The sequence below is a fragment of the Staurois parvus genome, unplaced genomic scaffold (genome assembly GCF_062004578.1).
Source record: "Staurois parvus isolate SC_StPar_1 unplaced genomic scaffold, SC_StPar_1.0 ptg000004l, whole genome shotgun sequence".
Taxonomy (NCBI): Eukaryota; Metazoa; Chordata; class Amphibia; order Anura; family Ranidae; genus Staurois; species Staurois parvus.
The window spans coordinates 375,001-400,268 of record NW_028317800.1 but is presented as its reverse complement, the minus strand read 5'-3'; the positions used below and the strand labels follow the sequence as shown (position 1 = coordinate 400,268).

Below are 25,268 nucleotides of genomic sequence, written 5' to 3'. Positions count from 1 at the left end.
GCTTGATTTCAAAGCCGCACCAGTGTGAACTGGGACCAAAACCCTGAACCTTAAAGCTTATCCTAAATCCCTCAGTTTAACATATCTTCTCTCTCAGTGCTGCTCTTCACAGGAAAAAAAAAAAAAAAAAGTTAACAGTGGATAGTGCAGACTCCAGCCAGTCTTATTTTGGAGAATGGAAGTGGAGAAAAGGATTAGGAGCAGAGGAGTATCTGTCATAACAGGCTACAGGGCTGTGTGTTTCTACTGATGCACACAGTGAAGGTAGACGCGACTTCAACCCCTGCACAGAAGGGTGGCCCCATATAACTGGATGGATCAACTGAAAAAAAATAAAAAACTCAACACCTCACCTCCCTGTACACAAGCTTTACGGATGCAGGGATCCCTCCAGCTGTGTCATTGTATTCCAATTGCAGGGACTCCGGGGATTCCTGCTAAACCAGTCAGCTTTCGGTACATGTACATCCAGCTTTAGTCTCCTTCCCTTTAGTGATCAGGCTGCAACATTGTACCTTTGCACAAGTCACGAGGCTTCAGCAGGGTCCGATCTGTGTTGGATGTAAACACAGCCAGGAACAGGGATTTACATGATTGTTCAATAATGATAGATAATGATGATGAGGAAAGATCAATAATGAGAACACAAAGGTGGCTCTGTGCTACTGGAGAAAAAAAATAAAATTAGATGAAGGGATTGTGATGAGCATTACTGTGATCTGTCAGACATAAATACCTGAAAGTGTTGTACTTATTGCATGTATATTTATTATTACTACAAGTACTTGTATAGCGCCGGAAATTTACGTACATACATACACATCTATCTACACACACACAAAGTCCACTTACACTTCAGAAAAAAATCTAAAGCACTATAACGTGAGTACTAAAGTGAAAATATTTAGCAAAAAAAATATTAGCAGTAGCACTTTTGAAACTTCTGCCTACCGCAAGATGAGATGGATTAAGAGGTTCTGTGCAACACACACTCTCTTCCCTTTTTAAAAGAATACTTTTGTTTACACATTTCTCCTTGCATACTTGGGATTGCATAACTGCACTTTAATCAATGCATACCTGAAATTTTTGGAGTTGAAAAAGGAAAAAATTAAAAGAACACTGCAGTAATTATATCTTGAAATTAGACCAAGCAAATGCTGGATTCATGCTGAAGTAGTAATTAGGCTCCCTGCACACGGGGCGTTTTAATAATGCTGGCAAAGTTAGGCGTGTAAAGTCTTTAGCATTTTCTGCATTAGCTAAAAAACGCAAATGCAAAAAGACGCCGACAAATGCTGTTTTTTTTTTGCTAAAAAAAAAAAAAAAAATTCCAAAAACATCGGTTTGCTGCATTTTTTAAGCGTACGAGCGTTTTTCCAGCTAAAAAAAACTCCTCTAGAAACCTACCAGTTCTGGGGGTTTTTTTTCCAGCCAAAAAAACATTGATCACAATCTATGCGTGCAAGGACACATACGATAACATGCTGGGGAGTTTACTGACTGTAGAAAAGAAATCCAAATGCCAAAAACAGTGTGCATGAGGACTTCGAGATGAATGATACCGGTGAAGATTAGACATCCAGAAAACTAACAAGATGAAAACCTAGCAAAGTCCACATCAATGTCTTCAACATGATTGTAGATCTTCATGTTCCCAGCACCCTAATCTTCTGCAGGGAAAAGTAAGTACACCCACAAATCTCCTCTATACAATAAACAGAAAAGCAAGGCTGATTGGCACTTTAGTTTTGTATAGAGCAGGGAATGGTGAAACCCATCAAGGGCTTTTTTTTTTTCAAATATGACCCACTGAAGAGATTTTATTTGCTTCCTGTTCCACAAACACAATAGGAAGTAAAGGGATTCTCATGTAAACTAGTTCTAAAGCCATAGGCCCCTTTCACACGAACGATCCAATCTGGTCCTCCTGCCCGTTTCTCAGGAGGACCCGATTGGAACCTCTATTCTCCTCTAAGGAGTGGCAGGTGTAAACAGACCTGTGTCCGTTTACACCCGCCGACATCCAATCTGATCCAATCGGCCAAAAAGAGACAGATGGGTATATGTTCCCCTTCAATCCATTAAATTGGATGGCTGTTGGATGTTTCCGTCCGACTGCCCATACAGGACAATGTATGCAGAGCGGACATGGACCTGTAATCTGCTTGTTCGGCGCAGATCAACAGATCGATCCCCTGATGAGCAGATCCGCTGATGGGTCCACCCATGTGAAAGGGGCCTTAAGGTTTTTCATCTTAATGCATTCTCTGCATTAAAGGTAAAAGTCTCATCTGCTGCAGGATCCCCCCTCACCCCTGTATACTTACCCGATTTCAACCCAGCACTGTGCATAAGAGCAGTGGCTCTTTCCGCTCCCTTCATCCTCATAGGGTAGATCTGCCAATCAAATCCTATGAAGGGGGAGTGGGAGGGCGGGGCAAAGCCCCACTGTCTGCGTCAGGGGGAAGGAGCCAAGAGCCAAGTATGACCTGTTTAACGTTCAAAAAAAAAAAGTAAATAGAGATATATATATATATATATATATATCTCAACCAAAGGTATCAATAAATGACTTCTTGTCCAACTGATCTCTTCTGATAGGAACAGTCTGTAGTCAACAGACCATTTGATCGATATGTCACACATGGAAAATGGATTTAAATCAAAAGTTAACATTCGATCTTAAGATACGTATAATCGTAAAATTAACAAAATCACATCTGCTTCCACTATGTATTCTCATAATCTGAGGGATCGAGATCCGTATTCATGAACAAAATATCCCAGTGATGCCAATCGACTCAGGTTTAATCAAATATGATCTAAACTGAGCTTCAAATCCATGGGACAGAAAGTTATGGCTAATGGAGCTTTTGCAGATTTGATCACTTTGATTGAAGCATACATCGACCAGATAAAAAAAAATGTAAGAGTCTATGGCCCCCGTTAGATAGAAGTCACCAGGACAGATGTTAAGATAGGAAGATTTACTCCTCACCTCCTATGCTTGTGACAACTGAAACATTCTGGATTTCATATCACTTGCTCACCAGAATTAAAATAACAGGATGAACCTCTTCAGCAGGAGCGCAGAGAAAAAAAACCTGACTACTACATGCAAGTCTATCTCAATCCAAACAAAGAAACATTTTGGGTTTTTACCCTTTTTGCTGTTCTTGGTCCACCCTCACCATCTGCCTCCATTCTCACCTAGGCATGAATACTATATACCCTGATCCTGATTTCTTCTGTGATATTTATATGGGCAGCACAGTGGCTAAATGGTTAGCACTTTCGCCTGACAGTACTAGGGTTGTTGGTTCAAATCCCAACCATGGCACCACCTGCCTGGAGCTTGCATGTTCTCCCTGTGTCTGTTTCCTCCCACACTCCAAAGACATGTTGGTAGGTTAATTGGATTCTGTCTAAATTGGCCCTGCTATGTGTATTAATGTAAGTTAGGGACCTTATATTGTACACCGTTTGAGGGTTAGGGACTGATGTGAATGTACAATATATGTGTACAGCGCTATATAAGTACCTGAAATAAATAAATATCCACATCAGATAGCCCAGGAGGCCTTGACTTTCATACAGTAGTCAGAAGAGGGTGGACCTGGCACTGGTCATCAGGGGGCTGGCTGCAAGAATCTGGAATAGGCAAAGAGGACCCAGCTGCAGCAGTGAATTACAACCAAAGCTGGATTTGCTAACTGTATGTTTATTGAGAACAACCCAGCATAAAAAAGAAAAAAAAAAAAAAAAAAAAAAGATAATTGGGGGGAGATTTCACTTTAACCGATTTGTTTGTGCTACATTTTGACATTATGGATCTAATCCGATATGGTGAACAACACAACCATTCATTTTGAACTTGATTTTTCATCATGAAGGTACACTTATTTACTTAAACAGATGAGTCGAGGGAACAAGGGCACAGGAAGGAAAGGACTTCTGAAAAATGCCATAAGCAGTATAATATAATTGCTGAGGTCTAGCATACTGCCGGTGTCCTTAAGATGCTTTTTTCTGAATTTAGTAATTCAAAAGACTTGATTTACCACCACCCAGAAAACCTGTGTTCCTTGTTAAGCATTCTAAGAGCAGAGATGTAGCTTTGTTAACCACCATAATGTGTTCTACAGTCACTAGTTCATTTGAAATAATAAAATTGCTTTGCAGATTTTGTTACATTAAATATCACTAATGTAACAAAACCACATAACCTAAAATAAAATAAAACTATAGTAAGAAATCAAGGCGATACTGTACAGCCAACAATCACAATTCTTTTAAAAAGGTATTAGGATAAATCTATGCTTTCATAGTATATGCTTTTAAAGCCAAATTATAGTAAAATATTCTTATCAATCAGTTTTAAATCTATTGTAGACATTTGTATTTTGTAACTACATTCTTTAAAAAGAAAATAAAAAACTGAACATAGAACAAAACCTGTTAACTGGTAATAAGCATAAAAAAAAGACCAAAGCAGAATTAAAACTAAACTCCAGACAGGTATATTAAAAACTAGCTATACGTGCAACTGAATGAAATGGGACCATTTACAGAACATTTATCTAGGTCAGCAATGGGCAAACTACAGCCTGCGGGCCGTATACGGCCCGGCGGACCTTTTAATCCGGCCCGGCGGACCTTTTAATCCGGCCCGGCGGACCTTTTAATCCGGCCCGGCGGACCTTTTAATCCGGCCCGGCGGACCTTTTAATCCGGCCCGGCGGACCTTTTAATCCGGCCCGGCGGACCTTTTAATCCGGCCCGGCGGACCTTTTAATCTGGCCCGCGGAGAACGTGAGAGGAGCTAGGCTCCTCTCACAGTCCGCCCTGAAGACTGGTGTAGCATGAAAATCTGTCTCCTATGAGGATCTGTCCCCCTCGACGTATCTGCGCATGTGCCGGAGATCGCCGATTGGCTGCTAATGCCTGAAACTGGCACATGCGCAGATACGTCGAGGGGGACAGATCTTCATAGGAGACAGATTTTCATGCTACACCGGAACGGCGCGGGAACACGGCGAGAGGAACGCGCGGAGCAAAGGTAAGTGAATTGACACAGGGGGGACTTGGGGACTTAATATGGGGGATGAATTACTATATGGGGGATGAATTACTATGCTTACTATGGGGGAATATTACTATACTTACTATGGATGACACATACACATCATTCATCTACTCTTGGTCCGGCCCCCGGGTCCAATATATGAACCCATTGCGGCCCTCAAGTCAAAAAGTTTGCCCACCCCTGATCTAGGTCATTGCAGTTATTTTACAGGTTTGCCTTATAGAAACACATTCCATTATTTGAATGGGCTGCTAACATACCACATAATAAATAAATAAATAGGACATGCCCTATTTATTCTACTGCAGCATACGATACACAGTAATGCATTACTGAAAGCAGATGCATTCCCTTTGACAACTGGGGTTTTAGTGACAATGAATGGCTCCACAGCGCAATAAATGTGTGCATGGTGGATTCCTGTGAGTTCATGCATGTTAAGCATAAGTGTTAATTGGTCCCTTAGTTTGTTAAAACATTGTATCAAACAATTTAAAGTTTTCTTTCCATATAATACGGTCTTCACCTTTTTGTCTCTCATTCCTACTTATCTCCTCCAGCCTCTTTCAACAAATGTCTTATCTACATATATTTTTTCCAGTGGAGACTGTACATCATTGGTTAGGGTGGCCTGCCTGATGGTGACAAAAGCAGACCATGCCTGCCATACCCAAGTGTCAGAATGGCCCCTTGTAATCTCCACTGAAAACAAAGGTAACAAGGTGATAACAAAATAACACAAATAGAGGACAGTGTTGTTACCCTATAAACAGAAATTGCACGAATAATGACCTTCATGGCAGGATTGCCAAGTATCCTTTTCATGCAAGCTGAACATTTCAAAAGATTGAACTGACATTAACATGTAAAATGTTATACAAGATTTTAGTGGTTGGGTTTAAATCTACTGTACGTTAAAGCAATTTTAACCACTTCATGTCCGGACACTTTTACCCCCTTCCTGTCCAGGCCAATTTTCAGTTTTCAGTGCTGTCACACTTTGAATGACAATTGCGCGGTCATCCAACACTGTAACCATATGAATTTAGCAATTTTTTGAGACACATAAAATGTTATTTCGGTGGTATTTATTCACCACTAGGATTTTTATTTTTATTTGCTATATAAATGAAAAAGTCCAAAAATTTTGGGGAAAAAAAAAAAAAAAAGTGTTTCTTATAAAATTTAGCAAATAAATAATCTCTCTTCATAAATCTTGGCCAATATTTATTTAGTTTTTTTATTTAAAAAAAATACCCCAAATTAGTTTATAACCAAAAATTATAATAATAAAAAAAACAAAAAACACTTTCTTCATATATATATATATATATTTTTTTTTTAACATACTGTCATCCTAGCAGTACAGTGTCACCATAATGACACTGTACTACTTGTGGGGGATGATGAAGTTTTGTTTTGTTTTTTTTACACTGATTGCTTCTACACGCAGAGTAGCTGTAAAAGCAATCATTTCTCCTTTTCTCAGGCTGCATTCTTGCAGCCATTGAGAAATACTGTGCGAGCTGTGATTGGTCACAGCTTGTCACATAGTACCATGTGATCATTCAGAGATTTCACACGTAGTAAGCAATGATGTCAGAAGTGACATCTTGCTTACTACTATTCATGTGATCACTGATTGGCCAATCAGTGATCACATGATCCGGACCTCACACAGAGGTTCCGTACAGCGATCGGTGTTCTGCTGTGTCACTGGATTCCAGTGCCGCGTGCTCCCAGGGAGCGTGTACAGTCCAAAATGGTGGGTAACATTATTGAATGGCAACCCGCCCCTGCACTGCCACCATCCAGATGTTTATATACAGCCAGACAGGAAGTGGGTAAAGAAAAAAAAAAATAAAAAATCTGCAAACATCTCTAAAAACATACCCTGCTCTGTGCAATTACATTGCACAGAACGGCCCTAAAACCTTCTCTTCTCCGGTCCCCCGCCACTAATCGTGGGTCCTCCTCTCTGCGCAGTGCCCCCATGGGAAGCCACTTCCCATGGGGGCACTTTGGTGTGCTCGTTCCCTAGCCCTGCTGCTGCATTCATAGACACAGACAGCTAAAAAATGCATTAAGGTAAAAAACGTTTAGGCTTTCAAACCACTTAAATCCAGTTATGTATTTTTTATTTTTAAAAGAGGCTTTTCGTAGACTTTAGGCAGAACTCCAGGAAAAAAAAAAAAAAAAAACTTCTTTACATTTTCTTGTTGCTGGTTTCCTACCTTCAGTGAATATGTCATCCATCTTTTGGTTCACTCAGTAGTTGCTGCTATGCCTTCTATTCCCCCAGCTACTGGTCTAAGCGCATCCCTTCTGTAGTTCTTTCTCCAGGAAGCAGTGGTGTAATTAAGCCCCACTGGCAGTGGTGGGTGGACTGAGACTCTCAGACACATTCAACATGTACAGGCCTAGTGTACACACCCACATGCACTACAATTCCGTTTGGATGATGGGAACTGTAGTTTCCTTTTACTGCAAAGAGAGAGCGTATATGATGCAATCCCTGCTGTTACAACTTCTGCTTGGCAGAGCTGATGCTGTTATCTTTTGGATTACAGAGAGGAGGTCATGAAAATACAACTAGACTTTTCTCCTAAACGGTAAGGATTTTAAAAAAGGTTATTAACCGTTTAGTGTTTTGTGTACGGGGTGTACTAATGGATGATTATTTTGCCTATCCCAGGGTTCTTCTTTAAACCTCATCACTAAAATCCTGTATGCAAGCTTTAAATCAGAAACATGGAGTCACTGGTTTCTGTCAGCTCTGCCTCTTGAAAACTGAGCTGCTTTTTAATTTTCTCCCCATTCCACTACATTCAAGGGCATTGCAGCAGTCACTTTTCCTGTCTATGTGAAGCCCAGCCCTGCATAAGACCTAATGGCTGTTACAGACATACTGTATACCCAAATTATAGAAGGCGTCAATTACAGCTGCTATGTCTTCAGTGGTCACAAAACTTATACTGAGAGTTTCATCTGGATAAGAAAAGGTTAGCTGCAGAGCCTGCTCCCTCCCTGATGACATTGAATCTTGGGGGCAATCATGGGAACTCAGGATATCTTCCATAGCAGTTGCCATTCTGCGCAAAACAATGTATGTAGAGCGTGATCTGGACTTCAAAAACACATACAACTTCATCTTGTCTCATCTAAAAAAAAAAATGGTTAATCAGCGGAAAATCCCTTTCCTCTCTTACCTGCCATTAAAACACACTGATCAGTGTTGCCGGCTATAGCCAGCATCACTGATCGTTCAGAGAAAACAAAAAAAAACAAACAAACAAACAAAAAAAAAAAAAAAAAAAAAAACCACAGGCTGTTGCATAGACATCTCCAAGTTGGACCAAGGTAGCCATATAAAGATTGCCAAACCTGAACTTCAGCTTTAATACATTTTAGAAGTAATAAACACACTTTTCCAGTAAAGTGCCTCTAAATGTAAGCATGTATGGAATGCTTTCTATAATCCAAGCCCAAAGTAATGAACTGCTTTGGATACACTTTCCAGCAGAGGGATTTCACTACCACTATGGGCGACACTGAAAGTATACTTGAAATGATACACAGGCCTTTCCACACGCCATCTAGTAAGTACAGCTGTAGCATGTCCCAAACACTAGAGTGATTGAGCACTAAGGAAACCTTGCTAGAGAGCTCTCTGTAAGTAGGCCCACTGCCTTCTCCACACACTAGATCCTTTTATGAAAATGACATTAAATAGGAGCGCGGTGTACACAGCGGACCCCATTAGCCACATTCCAAACACTTGTATGACTGGTGAACTGGTCTTAACCCCCTTTGTTTTTCTCCAGTATATTCAGGTTAAATGACAAGTAGGCTACAAAATAAACGTTATCCTACATAAGGCCTCATGCACACAGGATTTTCAAAAACATTGCTTTTGACCTTTTTTCTGCCTCTAAACACTCCCTTATGTTAGCCTATGTCTCCATGCACACAAGGTGTTTACAGGCGGTTAGGGGCAGAAAAAGAAATGCACCACCACCACATTCTGGAGAAGAGCATTTGGGCAGAAAAAGCAAAAAAAAAAAAAAAAAAGCACATAAAACATATTAAAACGCTAGAGCATTTAGGCATGTCCGCACATTAATGCATTTTTAAAGGCCAGAACAAATTGATAACCTGGTCAATAGAATGCATTTACACCAAAAGCACACAAACGTTAATTCACATTAACACACATGCAAAATGTAGCATTAGATGTGTTTTGCCTTCCCTGGAGGTGAGATAAAAAAAGTAAAAATAAAAAACAAACATGTCATATGTGAAAGAAGCCTAAAGCTGGGTACACACGACCCGAATATCGCCCGGTTCAGCGGGAACGAGCCAACATTCGGACCATGTGTACAGCTGTCCTTCCGACAGAAGCTGGTCAAAGGGACATGCTGGAAAACCAGCATCTGATCAGCTCTCGCTGCCAATGCTAATTAGTGTGTTCTGGTGGAGGGAGTCCCCCTGTCAGAACACAGAGGCACAGTGGTGGGAGAGATCGCTGTACTAACATCACTTAGTTATTAGTATGGCGATCTCTCTTACCCCGACTATCCACACCCTTATTGGGAATATTTGAGGGGTCAGCTGTGAAAGGACAGAAGAGATGCAGCTGTGCACAGTGCTGATCTGGTCTCCACTCTCTTCCACGTCACACTGGGGAGGGAGAGCACAGTTAAACTAAAAACATTTTTTACCTTAATGCAAGCAATGCATTACGGTAAAAAAATGTTTGTAGGTTTATAAATCACTTTAATTCGTGCCCTTAATGACCAGGCCAAAATTTTGCTATATGGCGCTGCGCCACTTTTGCTTGGTGCAACACTGTACAAAAATGAAATTCATATTTTTTTCACACAAATAGAGCTCTCTTTTGGTGGTATTTGATGATCACTGGATTTTTTTTTTGTTGCTATAAATGAAAAAACAAACAATGAAAAAACTCCCAAAAAACAACATTGTTAACTTTTATAAAAAACATACCCCATACAAAAATAACATTTCGCCATAAATTTTGGCCAGAATGTATTCTGCTCAATGTGTTTGGTAAAAAAAATCCCAATAAGTGTATATTAATTGGTTTGTGTAAAAGTTATAGCATCTACAAATGATGGTATATATACTGGAATTTTTATTTATTTAAATACTATTAATGATGGTGATCAACAACTTATAGTGGGACTGCATGACACCGACTCTGGGTGGGAACTGACTGCCACTTACATCTTTAGTGACACTAATACAGTGATCAGTGCTAATAAAAAGTACTGACACTATAATAAGGACACTGGGCAGGAAGGTGTTAACATCTGGGGCAAGCAAAGGGTTAACTGTGTGCTGTTTTGTGCTTACTGTGTGCTGTTTTACTAGGAGATGTACTGTTTTTGATCTCTCTGCTTTGCAGAGATACAGAAAGCAGCACATCCCCACTGATAGGAGAGAGATCTGTGTTGTTTGTAATCAACTAGCAGCTGACATGTGAGAAATTTGAGTGTAGAGTCCTGGCCATATGACGGACATCTCTGGGAGCCAATGACAGCATGAGTATGGTAGTGCACGCGCCCCCCTACCCAGAAATGCAAAAAAAAGTAAAAAACTGCTATAGGGTGGCTGGGAAGTGGTTAAAGCAGCAACAGCCTGAGTAGAGCAGCCCATCTCCTGTCAGTATGCTGAAGTCAAGGACCCTTTCGCTCTCTGTGAAAGCAGCGGTCTCTCTACAAAGGACTGACAAAATTCCAGATGCATATTCCCTCAATACATGCTGAGATATTGGGAAAGACATCATGAACTGGTACAGAAACAGTCTGCTGAGTTGGCACACAAACATACACAGTATGTATACTATACTAGTCAAGTGTAACTACCCCAGATTTCCAGGGATAGAGAACATTTATAGAGATTTATCCCTAAAAATCTTCAGCGTGGAAATTTTGTTGTACCCAAAAGCGCCTTTGACCTACCTCCATACAGATGGTCAATACACTGCAGTGAGTGGGGCTCTGAAGGGGGAGCACGAGTAAAACACCTATCACTAATGGCTTGCTGACAAGACCACTTCCTGTCACCAGTGTCACTTTGCATCTCTGAACTTTTAAATTCTGGATGAGAAAGGAGCTTCGCAGCACCGAGGCTTTATTGATTTGTTTTGTTTACTATCTGGCTTGCTGACAAGAACACCTATTGTCATCAGTACTTGATTTTATGAAGTTTTGAATCTTTGGTTGAAGAAGGCGCCCTGCAACAACTGGGCTTTTATTTACAAACATTATTTCATTTTGTTTTCAGTTTGTCTTTTAATTATCACTATAAAAGGGCATAAATTCAATGCAGTGCACTAGATTGCATCTATTTTGGGGGGAGGTGCTATACAGCCCCAATTATATGCACTATTGTGTATTAGGTTTTTTCCCAAAAAAAAAAAAAAAAAAAAAGAAGAAAGAAGGGGGGGGGGGGGGGGGAGAAGAAGAGGTGTATTATAGTTCCCCTCCCAAAGGTTTCTTTATTACATGCACCATTGGTATTATTTAGAGGCACGTCCTTAGTGGAGCGCACAACAGCACATTCACTGTAAAAGCATAGGAAGAGAAACACATTACAAGAACAGTGCACAGGGAGTTGCATTATAGCATTTCACACAAGGAGCACTTTTTTCACACGGCAGAGCAGCAGTCTGACTCTTCTATTCACACATATACATTTGTGGTTATTGCTAGCGGCAGCCTTGAAATTGATATACATACCACTGCACAGCATTTTCTAAGTATTTTATTTCCTTTTTGCATATTCTGTTATAAAAATGAACGAGCGATATCATCATTTAAATGTTACAAAGAATATATTTAATAAAAGCTCTTTCCTTACCTATAGCTTTTTTAACTTTGGCCATAAGCCACATAGGTTTGACTTTTAAAAACCTTGTTGCTCATGGGAATATATTTTGCAGTGTGTGTTTACATACAGTCTTTTTGAAGAAATTCCATTTCTGTGTTGTGTTCATCGATGCCAATATTCCCTCCTCGTCTTGGAGAGCAGCTCTCAGCATTGCAAAATTAGCACTCTTAAAATTGAGCGTTATTTTTTTTTCCCGTATATGCTTGCTGTTTACAGCTAACAAATGAAATCATGTTATGGTCACTGCTACCCAGATGTTCTTTTATATGGACATCCATAATAAGGTCTGCATGGTTTGAGATTACCAGGTCCAGCAGAGCATCATTCCTAGTAGGGGTCTCTATGAACTGTACCATAAAATTGTCCTGTAGTAGGTTTATACATGTTTGCCCTTTAACTGTTCCTGTAGTACCATTACTCCAGTCAATTTCTGGGTAGGTAAAAATCCCCCATTATGATCACTGTTCCAGCCCTTGCAATCTGTGCAAGGATCTGAGTCTCCACCTCTTCATTAACACTGGGAGGCCTATAACAAACTCCAATGATTACCTTTGTAGTATGCACCCCCATGTGCAGTTCCACCCATAATGCTTCAGCCTCACCACACTCTCCATCAACTAAGTCCTCTTTCACACTTGCTCTGAGATCACTTCTCACATAGAGACAGAAACAGGCACCACCACCTTGCCTTTTTTACCCTGTCTCTCTGAAAGAGAACATAGCTAGGAATATTAATGACAAGTCATGTGAAGAATGAAGCCAAGATTCAGCAATACCAATTAAATCATAGTTCTGTTCATGCATCAAAGCTTCCAACTCAGCTATTTTGCTTGGCAGACTTCTGGCATTGGTGAACACTTTAATTCATTGACACTTTGTGAACACGTATTTTGCATACTTTTTATTGTCATACATATGGTACCAATTCCAATGGTTGTTTGTAACATGGGAAACTTCTTATCTGCCATAGCCCTCCCCCCATCTTTCCCCATTCCACTCACCAATAAGAACTGACCCCTGTCTGATCTGTCCACCCCATTATAATCCAATTCTCCCTCCCCCCTCGATCCTAGTTTAAATACGCCTCCAGCTTCCCCATAAACCTCTCCCCCAGCACAGCAGACCCCCTTCCATTTAGGTGCAAACCATCTCTAGCATATAGGTTCACCCCAATGAAAAGTCAGCCCAGTGCTCTAGAAAACCAAATCCTTCCCTCTTACACCAGGTCTTTAGCCATGCATTGAGTTCTCTAATCTCCCTGTCTTTCCTGAGTTACGCATGGCACAGGTAATATTTCAGAGAATATCACCTTGGAGGTCCTTCCCTTCAACTTGCAGCCTAGTTCTTTAAATTGATTCTTAAGGAGCCTCCACCTTCCATGTATTCGGTCATTGGTTCCAACATGGACCAAGACAGCTGGGTCATGTCCAGCCCCTCCCAGTAATTTATCAACCCAGTCCACCACATGTCGAACCCTGGCACCAGGGAGACAGCAAACCATTGAGGTTGAGGAGATCCTGGCAATAAATTATTCTGTCAGTCCTTCAGATTATAGAATCCCCTACTACCACCAACTGTCTAGGCCTTGCTGCACCACCCTCACCACCCCTCCCAGATGGTCTGCCCCTTTCAAGGTGGTTGGTTCTGCCAAATGTTGCAACTTGCTCCTCCAGATCTTGAACACGAGCTTCCAGAAGGGCAATCCACTCACATCTGTCATAGCGGTATCCATCCTGGAGCTGTTGCTCCATTGTTGCATACATGCGGCACACTGTGCACTGCAAAAAACCTTTAACCCTGTTAGCACTCATATCCCAGTTACAATATTATTACTAATAGGAAATATCAGTTGTCACTTACAGGTTAGTAGACTCCTGTTGTAATCTCCTGTTTTCCACTCTGGTTTTTTCTTATCAAATGTCCACTTGGCCAAAAAGGTCCAGCAAGCAAAGTACAGGCAAGCTCAGAGTGAGCTCTACAGAAATTAATATGGTACCTGGAGCACCTTTGACCAATTAACCCCTCCCCTTAATTAGCAGACTGAAGGAAGGCAAGGAAAAGAAAAAAAAATTGCTATTTAAAAAAAAAAAAAAAAAGTAAGTAAAAGCTTTTAGCAAGACCCAAAGAAGAAAATAAAAACTACAAGAACCAGCAATCACCAGCAGTCAAAAGTTAAATGGTTTCACTCTCCACTCAAATTTCCCACTCTTTTTAGCTATCAGCAAGCAAAAAGTGCCAGATTTAAGCAAATGACAATTACCGAATAGTTTACAATGTGCTATAGAAAGTGGATTCCCCCTATTTTGCTGACAACACATAGCTAAAGAGCAAAAGTCAGCAATGTCATTCAAATAAGAGGTCTCTTTAGCTTAGTTCATCCTTTTGTCACACACAAATAGCAGCTCTTTGGTCTAAAACAAGTGCACACATGTAAAGAATGCAGTAAGAGATGCCAACCTATCTTAGTTAATCCGCCATCAGATTCAGGCAGTCAGATCAATAAAAGATGACGGCTTAATGGCAGTGATGTAGTACAAACTACACTTTCAAATGTTTTTGCAGTTTTAACTAGATATTAGTATAGTTCTATTTTCTGTGTCATTTGTTCGCCTTACTTTGTATTAGTGTGATCACATGATGTGACCGCAGTTTATAGTGTTGGTTGATTGATTCCCCTGTGTCCAAGTATTCATTCATCTAGCTTGTTCCTATGCACTATAGGGATAAGCAACTTCTTGTTCCAGGTCACCAAACTTTACCATTTCCTGTGTTGCAACACAAAACGTGGGAGAGCGAATGTGATAAAAGACTGCAGGGTGAACACTGTTTATTGCTCTGCCTGCTTGTGTATATGTCACAGCTAATTAAGCAGATCCTACCTGAAGAGCACTAGACTCAGAGACCCAGGGATTGTGGGATATGCATTATTTCACAGGAAGTGTAAGTTCTTAGACTACAGACATGCCAGGTGCCTCGTTTGGACACAAACAGAAACATCTTACAGTGTAATGTGAAGATTCACTCTACTATATGCTATGTGTACAGGGCAATCAATAACACCATGAAACTACATGGCCAATGCATCTCTTATGTAGGTGAAAAACAACAGTTTTGCAGATTAGAAGGTTTATAATTTTTTTTGCATTTTTTTTTTTAGAACATAAACTATCGTGCTTTTGCCAAAACAAAGACTATAGAAGCCGAAATATATAGTGCTTCTATTTTTGCCTTCCGTTTCCTGGACACCCCCATTCCAATCAACATACTAACAGTATTTTCAAACAAAACCTCTCCATTTTTACTACATACCTTATTTTCTACTCATCACTGCCATCACTGGTATCTCTGTGCTTCTCAAGGCAATATTAGGCAGATTACCAAGAGCATCGTCGTACGTTCGAGGCTCACCTCTGTCAACAGTAGGAGCCAAAGGCTTCGATTCATTTTTTCCAAAATACGCCCATTCCTAACGCCACAAACTACTAAGCAACTCATCCACTCCCTCATCATATCACGACTCGATTACTGCAACTCCCTCCTCACTGGCCTGCCTCACCACAGGCTATCCCCACTTCAGTCGATCCTGAATACGGCAGACAGACTCATCCACCTCACCAACCTCTCCGTTTCCGCCATCCCCCTCTGCCAATCCGTCCACTGGCTTCCGATTGCGCAACGGATCAAATTCAAAATGCTAACACTGACGTACAAAGCTGTCCATAACTCTGCCCCAAACTACATCACCGACCTAATATCCAAATACCACCCAAAACGCACTCTCCGCTCCTCACAAGACCTCCTCTCTAGTGCCCTGGTCTCCTCATCCCATGCCCGCCTCCAGGACATCACCTATCCTCTGGAACTCCTTACCCCAATCCATCAGACTATCACCTACTCTCCTCTCCTTTAGGTGCACCCTAAAAACCCACCTCTTCAGCGAAGCCTACTCCACCCTCACCTAATTGCCGATCTCCTCCACTCTTCCTACCACTCCACCCCCCACAGCTTTTCCTCCTGTACCACTATCCCCTCCCTCCTAGATTGTAAGCTGCAAGGAGCAGGGCCCTCGAACCCCTCGTGTATCGCATTGTATTGTTATTGTACTGTCTCCCATTGTAATGTACAGCGCTGAGTGAACTGTTGGCACTATATACTGTATAATAATAATAATTACAGACATAGGTTCTTTAAAACATCGCAGCACCCTTCCTCGGTACTCCTTTCAACAGCCCTCAGCAATGATACAAGCAAGGGGCTGGCTTTTGCAAGGACTTGTAAATAGAACAAAATGCCTTAATGGGTGGGTGTCAGTCTAGAGGAGCAGTTGTCACTATGCTGTTTACATGCAGACTGCTCTGTCCACATGTGTGCTGAGCCTATATGATGGAAAGAACTGATATCCAATGAATGAAATTAGCAGGCCATGAATGGAGGCGGGCTCCGACTATCGCCATACTACAGTCAGTGTAAATTATATTGAACACAGGGAGGGACCACTGCAATATTAGGGCTCAATAATATAATACCCATAACAAATAATAATAATGCACACAAATGCCGTTAGCTCTCCTGGCAGCAGAAAAATGTTAAACACGGCAAAAATGCCTGTAAACGCAGTAACGTTTAGCACGTGGACATTTAGTCATTTGATTGGCCAGAGGTATTTTCTACTGGCATGAATAAATGCCCAAGCGCTAAACGTGGCTGGTGTTTCGATGCGGTTACACGTGTTTTTGCCACGTATAGAGTTTTCTGGACAAAACGTTCTCCTGAACGAGATTCTTCTGCATTTCAGGAGAAGAATGTTTAACTACCACTAAACTCTGCTGCGCCTAAACTCTGATAAAAGCCTAAGTGTACATGGACACAAACTTTTATTGGAGTTGAGTTTAGGTGCTTTGGACCCCCCCCCTCCCTCAGCCAAAAGCTCCTAAACCCGTGTTTAGGAGCAGCAGTGTACATGAGGCCTTACCACAAGAGCTAGGTAGGCATCATACTGTATATACTCATTTTCTAGACCACATCTTTAAGCCTTTTTCAGTGCTTAGAATTTAAATACACTTCCCAAATAAATCAGGATCTAGTCATGCCATCAGTGGTAGAAACATGCAAAGATACAGTGGGGTAGATTTACTAAAACTGGTACACTCAGAATCTGGTGCAGCTCTGCATGATAACCAATCAGCCTCTAACTTCAGCTTCTTCAGTTAAGCTTTGAAAATAAAACCTGGAAGCTGACTGGTTTCTATGCAGAGCTGTATCAGAATTTGCACCATGCATTTTAAGTACATAACCCTCATTATATCGCTCACCAACTCCCAAAGTGTATCTGTATTCATTTGTGCATTGTATTTTAGCGATTTCTAGCCTACCAACCTGAACACGCTGCAAAGAATACTGGAAATCCAGGTAGTTGTGGAAGAGATGGTCAGCAGACAGAAAGAGCTCACAACATAAAAGAAGATCATTCAAGTAAGCTTACATTGGATTGTCAAAAATAACTATTGTTTATATTGATATTACAATGCTGAGGTTATTACACAAAAAATATGCTGGGACCATAAAACTCATTTAAAAAGGAATGGGTACAGGAAACAATTGTGGGTGTCTAGTACCAGGAGCCAACTGCAGATCTGCAACCCTGCCAACCAAAACACTGTAGCTACATGCACACCTAAGAGTCACAATTTTGGAAATTTTTTGGAGTAGACGTTTTTGCATCTTTTTTGTCTGGCATTTTTCAACTAGGTGTTTAGAGTGCTGCTTAAAAAGGGGTGGAGAGCTGCTGTTTGAGCAACAAATGCACGAAAAAACTCTTGGGGGGGAAAAAAAATGCTCATGTCGCGCTTTTCAGACATTTCCATTGAAGTCCATGGGGGAAAAAAATGCTCAGTTCTGCTTGAAAAATAGCTGAAAAAAAAAAAAAAAAAAACACTCAGATGTGAACAAGGGCTGTTGAAATAGGCTTTTGCTTGTGCGTTTGTGAACTTCAAACTACAAGCTACAAAACACTTAAGTGTGAACAGGGCTGAAAACATTTCTTAAAGGGGTAATGACATTTCTCATTAAAGCAGTAGTAAACAGCGTAAAAGAATGCCATAATGCACCAGTATGCATCACATTCTAGAACATTTTGACACACTTACCTGAATAAAAACAGATCCCTCCACGGGCACACTGTCAGGGATTCCATATTCACCCAGTTTTCCTTCCAGGTCAGAGAGATCCAACCATGTGAATGGACTGCACACTAAATAGCTCTCTTAATGGACGGCACATGATGTCACCACTGCTACACATTGGAATATCTCCTAAACGGTGCACGTTTAGGAGATATTCACTGTACCCACGGGTAAGCCTGATTTTTCGCTTACCTGTAGATACAAGGGAAAAAGCGGAGTTTACTATCTCATAGTGCTTTTGAGATCCTTTGTCATATATTAAAATGTAAAACAAAGATGTCCACAGTATAAAAACATCTAAAAATTATAAACAAATAGCCTAAGATATGGTCAGTGAATGTAGAGGTTTCCATACACAATGACTGCTAGACTGTATGACCCAGTGTGAAAGCACACTTGCACCTATAATTTGGTAAGCACGATCATACACAGAACAGTAATCTTTGCACATAAAATAAGTACATGGCCTCACACATACAACTATTTCGGCCTTAGAGGAATTGAAAAAAACTGGAAAAGCTATAACCAGTAGCACATTTGGCAGAGTTACAAGGACACTGTATTAATACTAAAGCTGCGTGACAACATTTTCATTACAGAAGAATGTTGGGAAAACGTTTCTTGATCAGTCGATGTAGCTACTGATCAGTGTATTCAGACAGCAGGGGGGAATTCCTCCATTCACCTGGTTTCTGTGGATTGAGGCATGGGGTGGCTTTTTTAGTTTAGCCCACTAGCTAAATAAAAAAAACAAAACTAATTATATCCAACCTAAGACTTTAAGTACATGGGAAAAAAGAACAACACTGCTTTTGGAGACTTTTTTATTCTATGCCTCTAAACACCGCTCTATTTCACCCAGTGGGGTTGATTTACTAAAACAGTGCAAACTAGTAGGCAATCAGCTTCTAACTGCAGCTTGTTCACTAAGCCTTGACAAAAAAATCTGGAAGCTGACTAGTTTCTATGCAGAGCTGCACCAGATTTTGCACTGTCCAATTTTAGTGAATAAACATTATTGTGTCATACACATTGTGGTGTTTAGATCTGTGTTTCAGAGCAGCTTTTAGGGGCATAAAAATGCCCAAAACCTGTGTTTGAGGAGCCGACTGGCATAATTTAAGCACATACACACTCAAAGTCATAAGAGCATGTAAATGGGCATATGCATGTAAATTAAAAAGGATAAGTTCACCTTTTAGACAAAAATAATAAATGGACATTTTTTAGCAGGTAAAAAAAATTTAAAGAAAATTTAAAAAAAATGTATTTTTTGTTCACAGAAGCCTGGAAAGCATTGCACCAGCAATCAGTAGATCGCTGATGCCATGCAGGTCTCCTGCAGACCTGTCAGAATATCTGCTTGCCATGCAGGAGGTACGGGCAAGCAGATATTCTAACAGGACGCTTCAATAAACTACCATGGCGCTCCACAGCACTGTGGTAGTTCATTGAAAACTACAAGCCGACAGCCACTAAGGCTGTCGGGGACTTGCAGTTCATTCATGGAAGTTTGTGAATTAATAATGCGGCTGTGTAGGCGGAGCCCTGCACAGTCACGCTGTTTTCAAATTTGACAGATGGTACAGGGAGAATGTCAGAGGAAAGGGGGAAAGGGGGGGCAGTGGCTATGGGAACATGTTACATGTTCCACCCTAAAAACAACTGGTGCATGTAACATGTTCCCAAAGGTGAACTTATCCTTTAATTCTGGTGGCTACGAAAATAAAGAAAAATATTCAGCCAATAGAATGAGTTTACAAGCATGTGCTTCTAAATGCCATACGCTCATACACTTGCACCAGCCAGCATAGATGGGAGTATTTTAATACACCCACATGCATGCATCCTTACTGTGTACAGGGCAGGCTTGATATGCACAAGGATAAAATAGCATTTTCTAACAGTTGTACAGTTATGGTTTATGGAGTTTTGTAACTACCCAAACAGGCATGGCTTTGCTAGTTTTGAGTAGAGATCAGGAGGTTACAGCTATAATATGTAACACGGACCATCATTGTCCACAGACCTTCAGCCAAGGGACACCCTAAAAAGCAATGCCTCTGTAACATGCACTTTATAATGAGCAGATTAAATCATCAAGCATGAAGAACTAACAGTATTCTTAGAGGTGTCCCTTGGATGAGTGTTCATGATCTCCTGATTTGGCATAATGTTAGATTCGGTTATACTCCCTGATAGTTCCTGTATCCTTTGGGGCATATTGCTTCTAGTAAAAAGCACAGAGAATGCATTAGTTCTAAAGGCAGATGTTTTACCTTAAGAAAAGGAGAAGTTCAATTTAAAGTAAATAATAATAAAATGCCCTTCTGCCCCCCCCCCCCCGCATAGAATGTGCATTTACTTTTTTTTTTTTTTGATGCCTGGAAAGCATTGCACCAGTGATCAGCAGATCACTGGTTCCATGCAGGACTCCTGAAAACTGTCAGTGTATCTGTGTGCCCATACATCCCATAGGAGGAAGCAGATACTGTCTGACAAGAAGACTCCGTGAACTACCACAGCGCTCGACAGTGCCCCCCTCACCCACCCCTCCCATACTTGCCTGAGCACAAACTCGATCTAGCACTGTGCCTAAGAGCAGCATCTCTCTTGGCGCCCTCTCTCTCCACCACTGGCTCCTGCTGCCATCAATCACAACCAGTGAGAGAGCAGGGGTGGGATTTAATGACTGGTAAGCTGCAATACATTACATTTTTGGTTTTGGATTAAATACCGCTTTAAAAACACATGAACATAAATAAAACACATTTTAGGATTGCACTAAACTTCAAGACAAAAGATGTTGATTATCCATATAGGAAATTCTAGGATTTACATTTACCCCTGGTTCACATATGTGTGGTTTGCGAGAACGAGAGCCCATTCAATTGAATGGACTCCCGTGGCCCAGGGCACACAGGAAAGAAGTCCCTGCACTACTTGGAAAATCGTAGCCCACACAGGAACCAAGGTTCCCAGTACGGTTGTGATTTCCAGTGCAGGTGGCGTGCCAATAGAATTAAAGGCAACCGCCTGCGGGTCCTACATTCCTGTGTGTTGGTGGTGCGGCTGCAGGTATTTGTGCGGGTCCTACATTCCTGTGTGTGAGTGGTGTGGCTGCAGGTATTTGTGCGGGTCCCACATTCCTGTGTGTGAGTGGTGTGGCTGCAGGTATTTGTGCGGATCCTACATTCCTCTGTGTGGGTTGTGCGGCTGCAGGTATTTGTACGGGTCCCGCAGCGGCACCACCCGCACAGATGTGAACCAAGCCTTAAAGAATTTCATATTTCTGATATGTCCCGTGCTGTACCATGTGCTTGTATGAAAAAGTATCCTGTTCTCTTTGTATTACTTCCTTTGTGTGAAATCCCTGGTATTCCTGCCAGTACCTCTACTTTCCTATTTAAAAGCTGACCACTCTAGGCAGGAGAGCACAGCGTGGTCAGTTCTTAAGCTGTGCCGAAAACTGGACATGTTCTCTTGATGATGATCAGACTTGTGCTGACACGACCCCCTGCACAGCCATTCACTAGGAACTGGAAGTTTAGTGTACTACCATTTCTCCTCCTCAGCTACATAAGAGCTAGGGAACAGAGGGTATGTGATCACTTACAATGAAGAGAAAAAAGGTATTTATATTTTTTTATATGTATACATTAATGTTTTGCCTTTCATTTCTATTTTAAATGGAATGGGTTGTTTTACAAGGTGAGGGTTTACATATTCTTCAAAATGTATTTTAATGCAACAAATGTAAAAAAAAAAAAAGGACCCAAAATACTTGTTTTACCTTACAATCACTTTACATTTAGCCTGTTCTTTCTGACTTTGCTTCTTTTACAACACGATCAAAAAAAAAAAAAAAAAAGTAGTATGCTGTATGAAAAACAGGTTTCAAATATTTTCCTTACTTTTAACAAGTGTATTCATCTTGTTAAAACCAAGCATGCTCTTGAAATTCAGAAAAGTAAACATTCCTGGTGTGAAAAAACATTCACAACGAAATGGTAACATCAACCTCAACCTGATACCATTTCAAGAACAAAGCAGCTCAGTTTAACAACTAGCACACAATGCAAGGAGACTATGTGATATAGAATGACTGTTCAGCTTGACACCTGGTACTGAAAGGGAAGTCCCCACCATGACAGTTCTGTGCACTTAGTCACCATTAAGTTTCCCATGTTACCTTACATGTGTAAGTGTTTAGATGGTAACAGGAAACAATACAATACATACTCTGTGCAAGAGGGAGATGAAGAGGCCTTTCATCATGCCAGAAGTATTGAGTAATTTATTGCCCAGCTCGAAAACAGTTGCTTTCTACAAATGGCCATGCTGATTAAATAAAAAGCTAGCAAGGCTCTTTAAACTAACTGTTGATATTTTTTTTCCTTTACATAACTTAATTTATCAAGCTTTACAATGCAACAGTGTCTGCCATGAGCACAAATGCCTATTAAAGACGTGTACACAAACCACACACCAGGACAGCAAAACAGCATTAGAAAAAACGAGCCACGATGTAATAAAAGCCATAACTAATCACAAAGACCTATACAACCAGATGAAAACAAAACTACCACTCCTGCCTTGGAAGGAAATGCAAAATTGAAGTCTTAACAAGCTCCTGTGTATTTTTAAAGTTTCCTGACTCCACTTAATAGAAGGGAAAGTTTGGAGTCGGGGTGTTTTCTACACGCACATGGCTTTAATAAACAGGTCAACTCTGTCTATGAGACACTGGTTTGTTTTTATGCATGTCCGCATTTCTGCCAAAAAATTGCAAATTCCTAAAATGTAAAAATAAAATTTTGCCACAAGAAAATAGTTACTGTTTAAAAAAAAAAAAAAAATAGTATTACTATCAAAAGGCAGAAAAGATAGCAATTCAAAAACTTTTATGCAGTAGGCTGGGGTCTCCAAACTTCTAAACAAAGGGCTGGTTTTCTATTCTTCAAACTTTAGGAGGAGTTGGACTGTGGCCAGTGGGAGAAGAAAATATCCTTGGCGTCCGCGGGAGGAACCGTGCCCCATCCTTGGCGTCCGCGGGAGGAACCGTGCCCCATCCTTGGCGTCCGCGGGAGGAACCGTGCCCCATCCTTGGCGTCCGCGGGAGGAACCGTGCCCCATCCTTGGCGTCCGCGGGAGGAACCGTGCCCCATCCTTGGCGTCCGCGGGAGGAACCGTGCCCCATCCTTGGCGTCCGCGGGAGGAACCGTGCCCCATCCTTGGCGTCCGCGGGAGGAACCGTGCCCCATCCTTGGCGTCCGCGGGAGGAACCGTGCCCCATCCTTGGCGTCCGCGGGAGGAACCGTGCCCCATCCTTGGCGTCCGCGGGAGGAACCGTGCCCCATCCTTGGCGTCCGCGGGAGGAACCGTGCCCCATCCTTGGCGTCCGCGGGAGGAACCGTGCCCCATCCTTGGCGTCAGCGGGAGGAACCGTGCCCCATCCTTGGCGTCAGCGGGAGGAACCGTGCCCCATCCTTGGCGTCAGCGGGAGGAACCGTGCCCCATCCTTGGCGTCAGCGGGAGGAACCGTGCCCCATCCTTGGCGTCAGCGGGAGGAACCGTGCCCCATCCTTGGCGTCAGCGGGAGGAACCGTGCCCCATCCTTGGCGTCAGCGGGAGGAACCGTGCCCCATCCTTGGCGTCAGCGGGAGGAACCGTGCCCCATCCTTGGCGTCAGCGGGAGGAATCGTGCCCCATCCTTGGCGTCAGCGGGAGGAACCGTGCCCCATCCTTGGCGTCAGCGGGAGGAATCGTGCCCCATCCTTGGCGTCAGCGGGAGGAATCGTGCCCCATCCTTGGCGTCAGCGGGAGGAATCGTGCCCCATCCTTGGCGTCAGCGGGAGGAATCGTGCCCCATCCTTGGCGTCAGCGGGAGGAATCGTGCCGCATTGTCGAAGTCAGTGGGAGAAACTATGCCACGCTGTTGCTTTCAGTGGGAGGAATAATGCCTCAAGAGCCAGATAAAAAGCAAAGGGCCACATCTGGCTCCCGGGCTGCAGTTTGGAGACCACTGCATTAGGCGGACATTCAATGGTGAAGATGTGAAGGCGTACATTTACCATTTAATCCAATGAACATGCTTACTGTACATAAATGCTCACAAATGCTATATGTCCGCTTTCATAGAAATGTGATGAACTGCAACACATAGGTGAGAGCTAGACACATTGTACTGAATGGATTCCTACTTAAAAATGACATTCACATTCCAACTCTTCCAGATAGGTCAGATGCTTGTGTCTTCCTGTTGCTTGCCGTTGCTCCCAGACACTACATCACTAGCATATTCCTAGGATAGCACCCTGGGGTGAAACAATGGACAGCAGCGAGAACAAGCAATAGAATATCTGGAAATTTTAGAATGTAAAAATGATAATAGAGCCTGTAACTCTTCTGTATAACACCAATTTGGTTTAACACTGCACCTAATAATGGGCAGAATGCTTGCTTTTTTCAATACATTAAAGCTCCACAGAAATATGAAAGCCACAAGTTAATACAGACCTGTATTAATTACTACACTATGAACTGTATTTTTTAAATTCAAGCTGTTTAAGTGTCTAAATTTGACTTTATATCAACCTCTTGCAACCTGTATACAGCAGAGCTCAGACTTGGAGGCAAGCCAGATAACCAGCACACATGCCAACAAGGGATAAGATAAGAGGAAAGAGCCTAAAGCTGACCCCCTCGGTCTGCTGTGGCTCCTTTTATTGTCCAGTCATATAGAGGGGAAAATACAAAACCTGCACGGCTCCATGCTTTAACCTCCTAGCAGCTACTTTAGGTGTTTTTTTTTCTGCTCCTAGAAGTAAATAGTTTTATCCTATGTGTCCATGCACACTATTGTAGGATAGAAGCATTTTCCAGCTTCAGCTTCCAGGAGCAGAAAAAAAAAACAAAACACTTTTTTGCATTCTTAGGAGCAATTTGCCGGCAAAATAAAAACTGTTGAATGCTCCTAAATGCTGCTAACCGCTGATTTCCAGCGGGTTTTTTTTTTTTTCAGTGAATTGGATGTCAAGGACCATGTCCCCCACTGGTAGCTGAACATAAACAAAAACTGC

General features: G+C 41.8%; 1 protein-coding gene across 2 annotated transcripts in view; it reads right to left on the bottom strand.

Annotated features, from left to right (window-relative positions):
• TNFAIP8 (TNF alpha induced protein 8) overlaps positions 1-25,268 on the bottom strand; it is a 128,679-nt gene that overhangs the window by 86,564 nt on the left and 16,847 nt on the right. The window contains exon 1 of one of the 2 annotated variants that reach the window (XM_089673463.1): positions 354-378. The exons of the other annotated variant lie outside the window; for it this stretch is intronic. The gene's annotated coding sequence lies outside the window, so the exon portion shown is untranslated. Of the gene's footprint in view, positions 1-353; positions 379-25,268 lie in introns of those variants that run through there. 2 annotated transcript variants of the gene reach the window in all.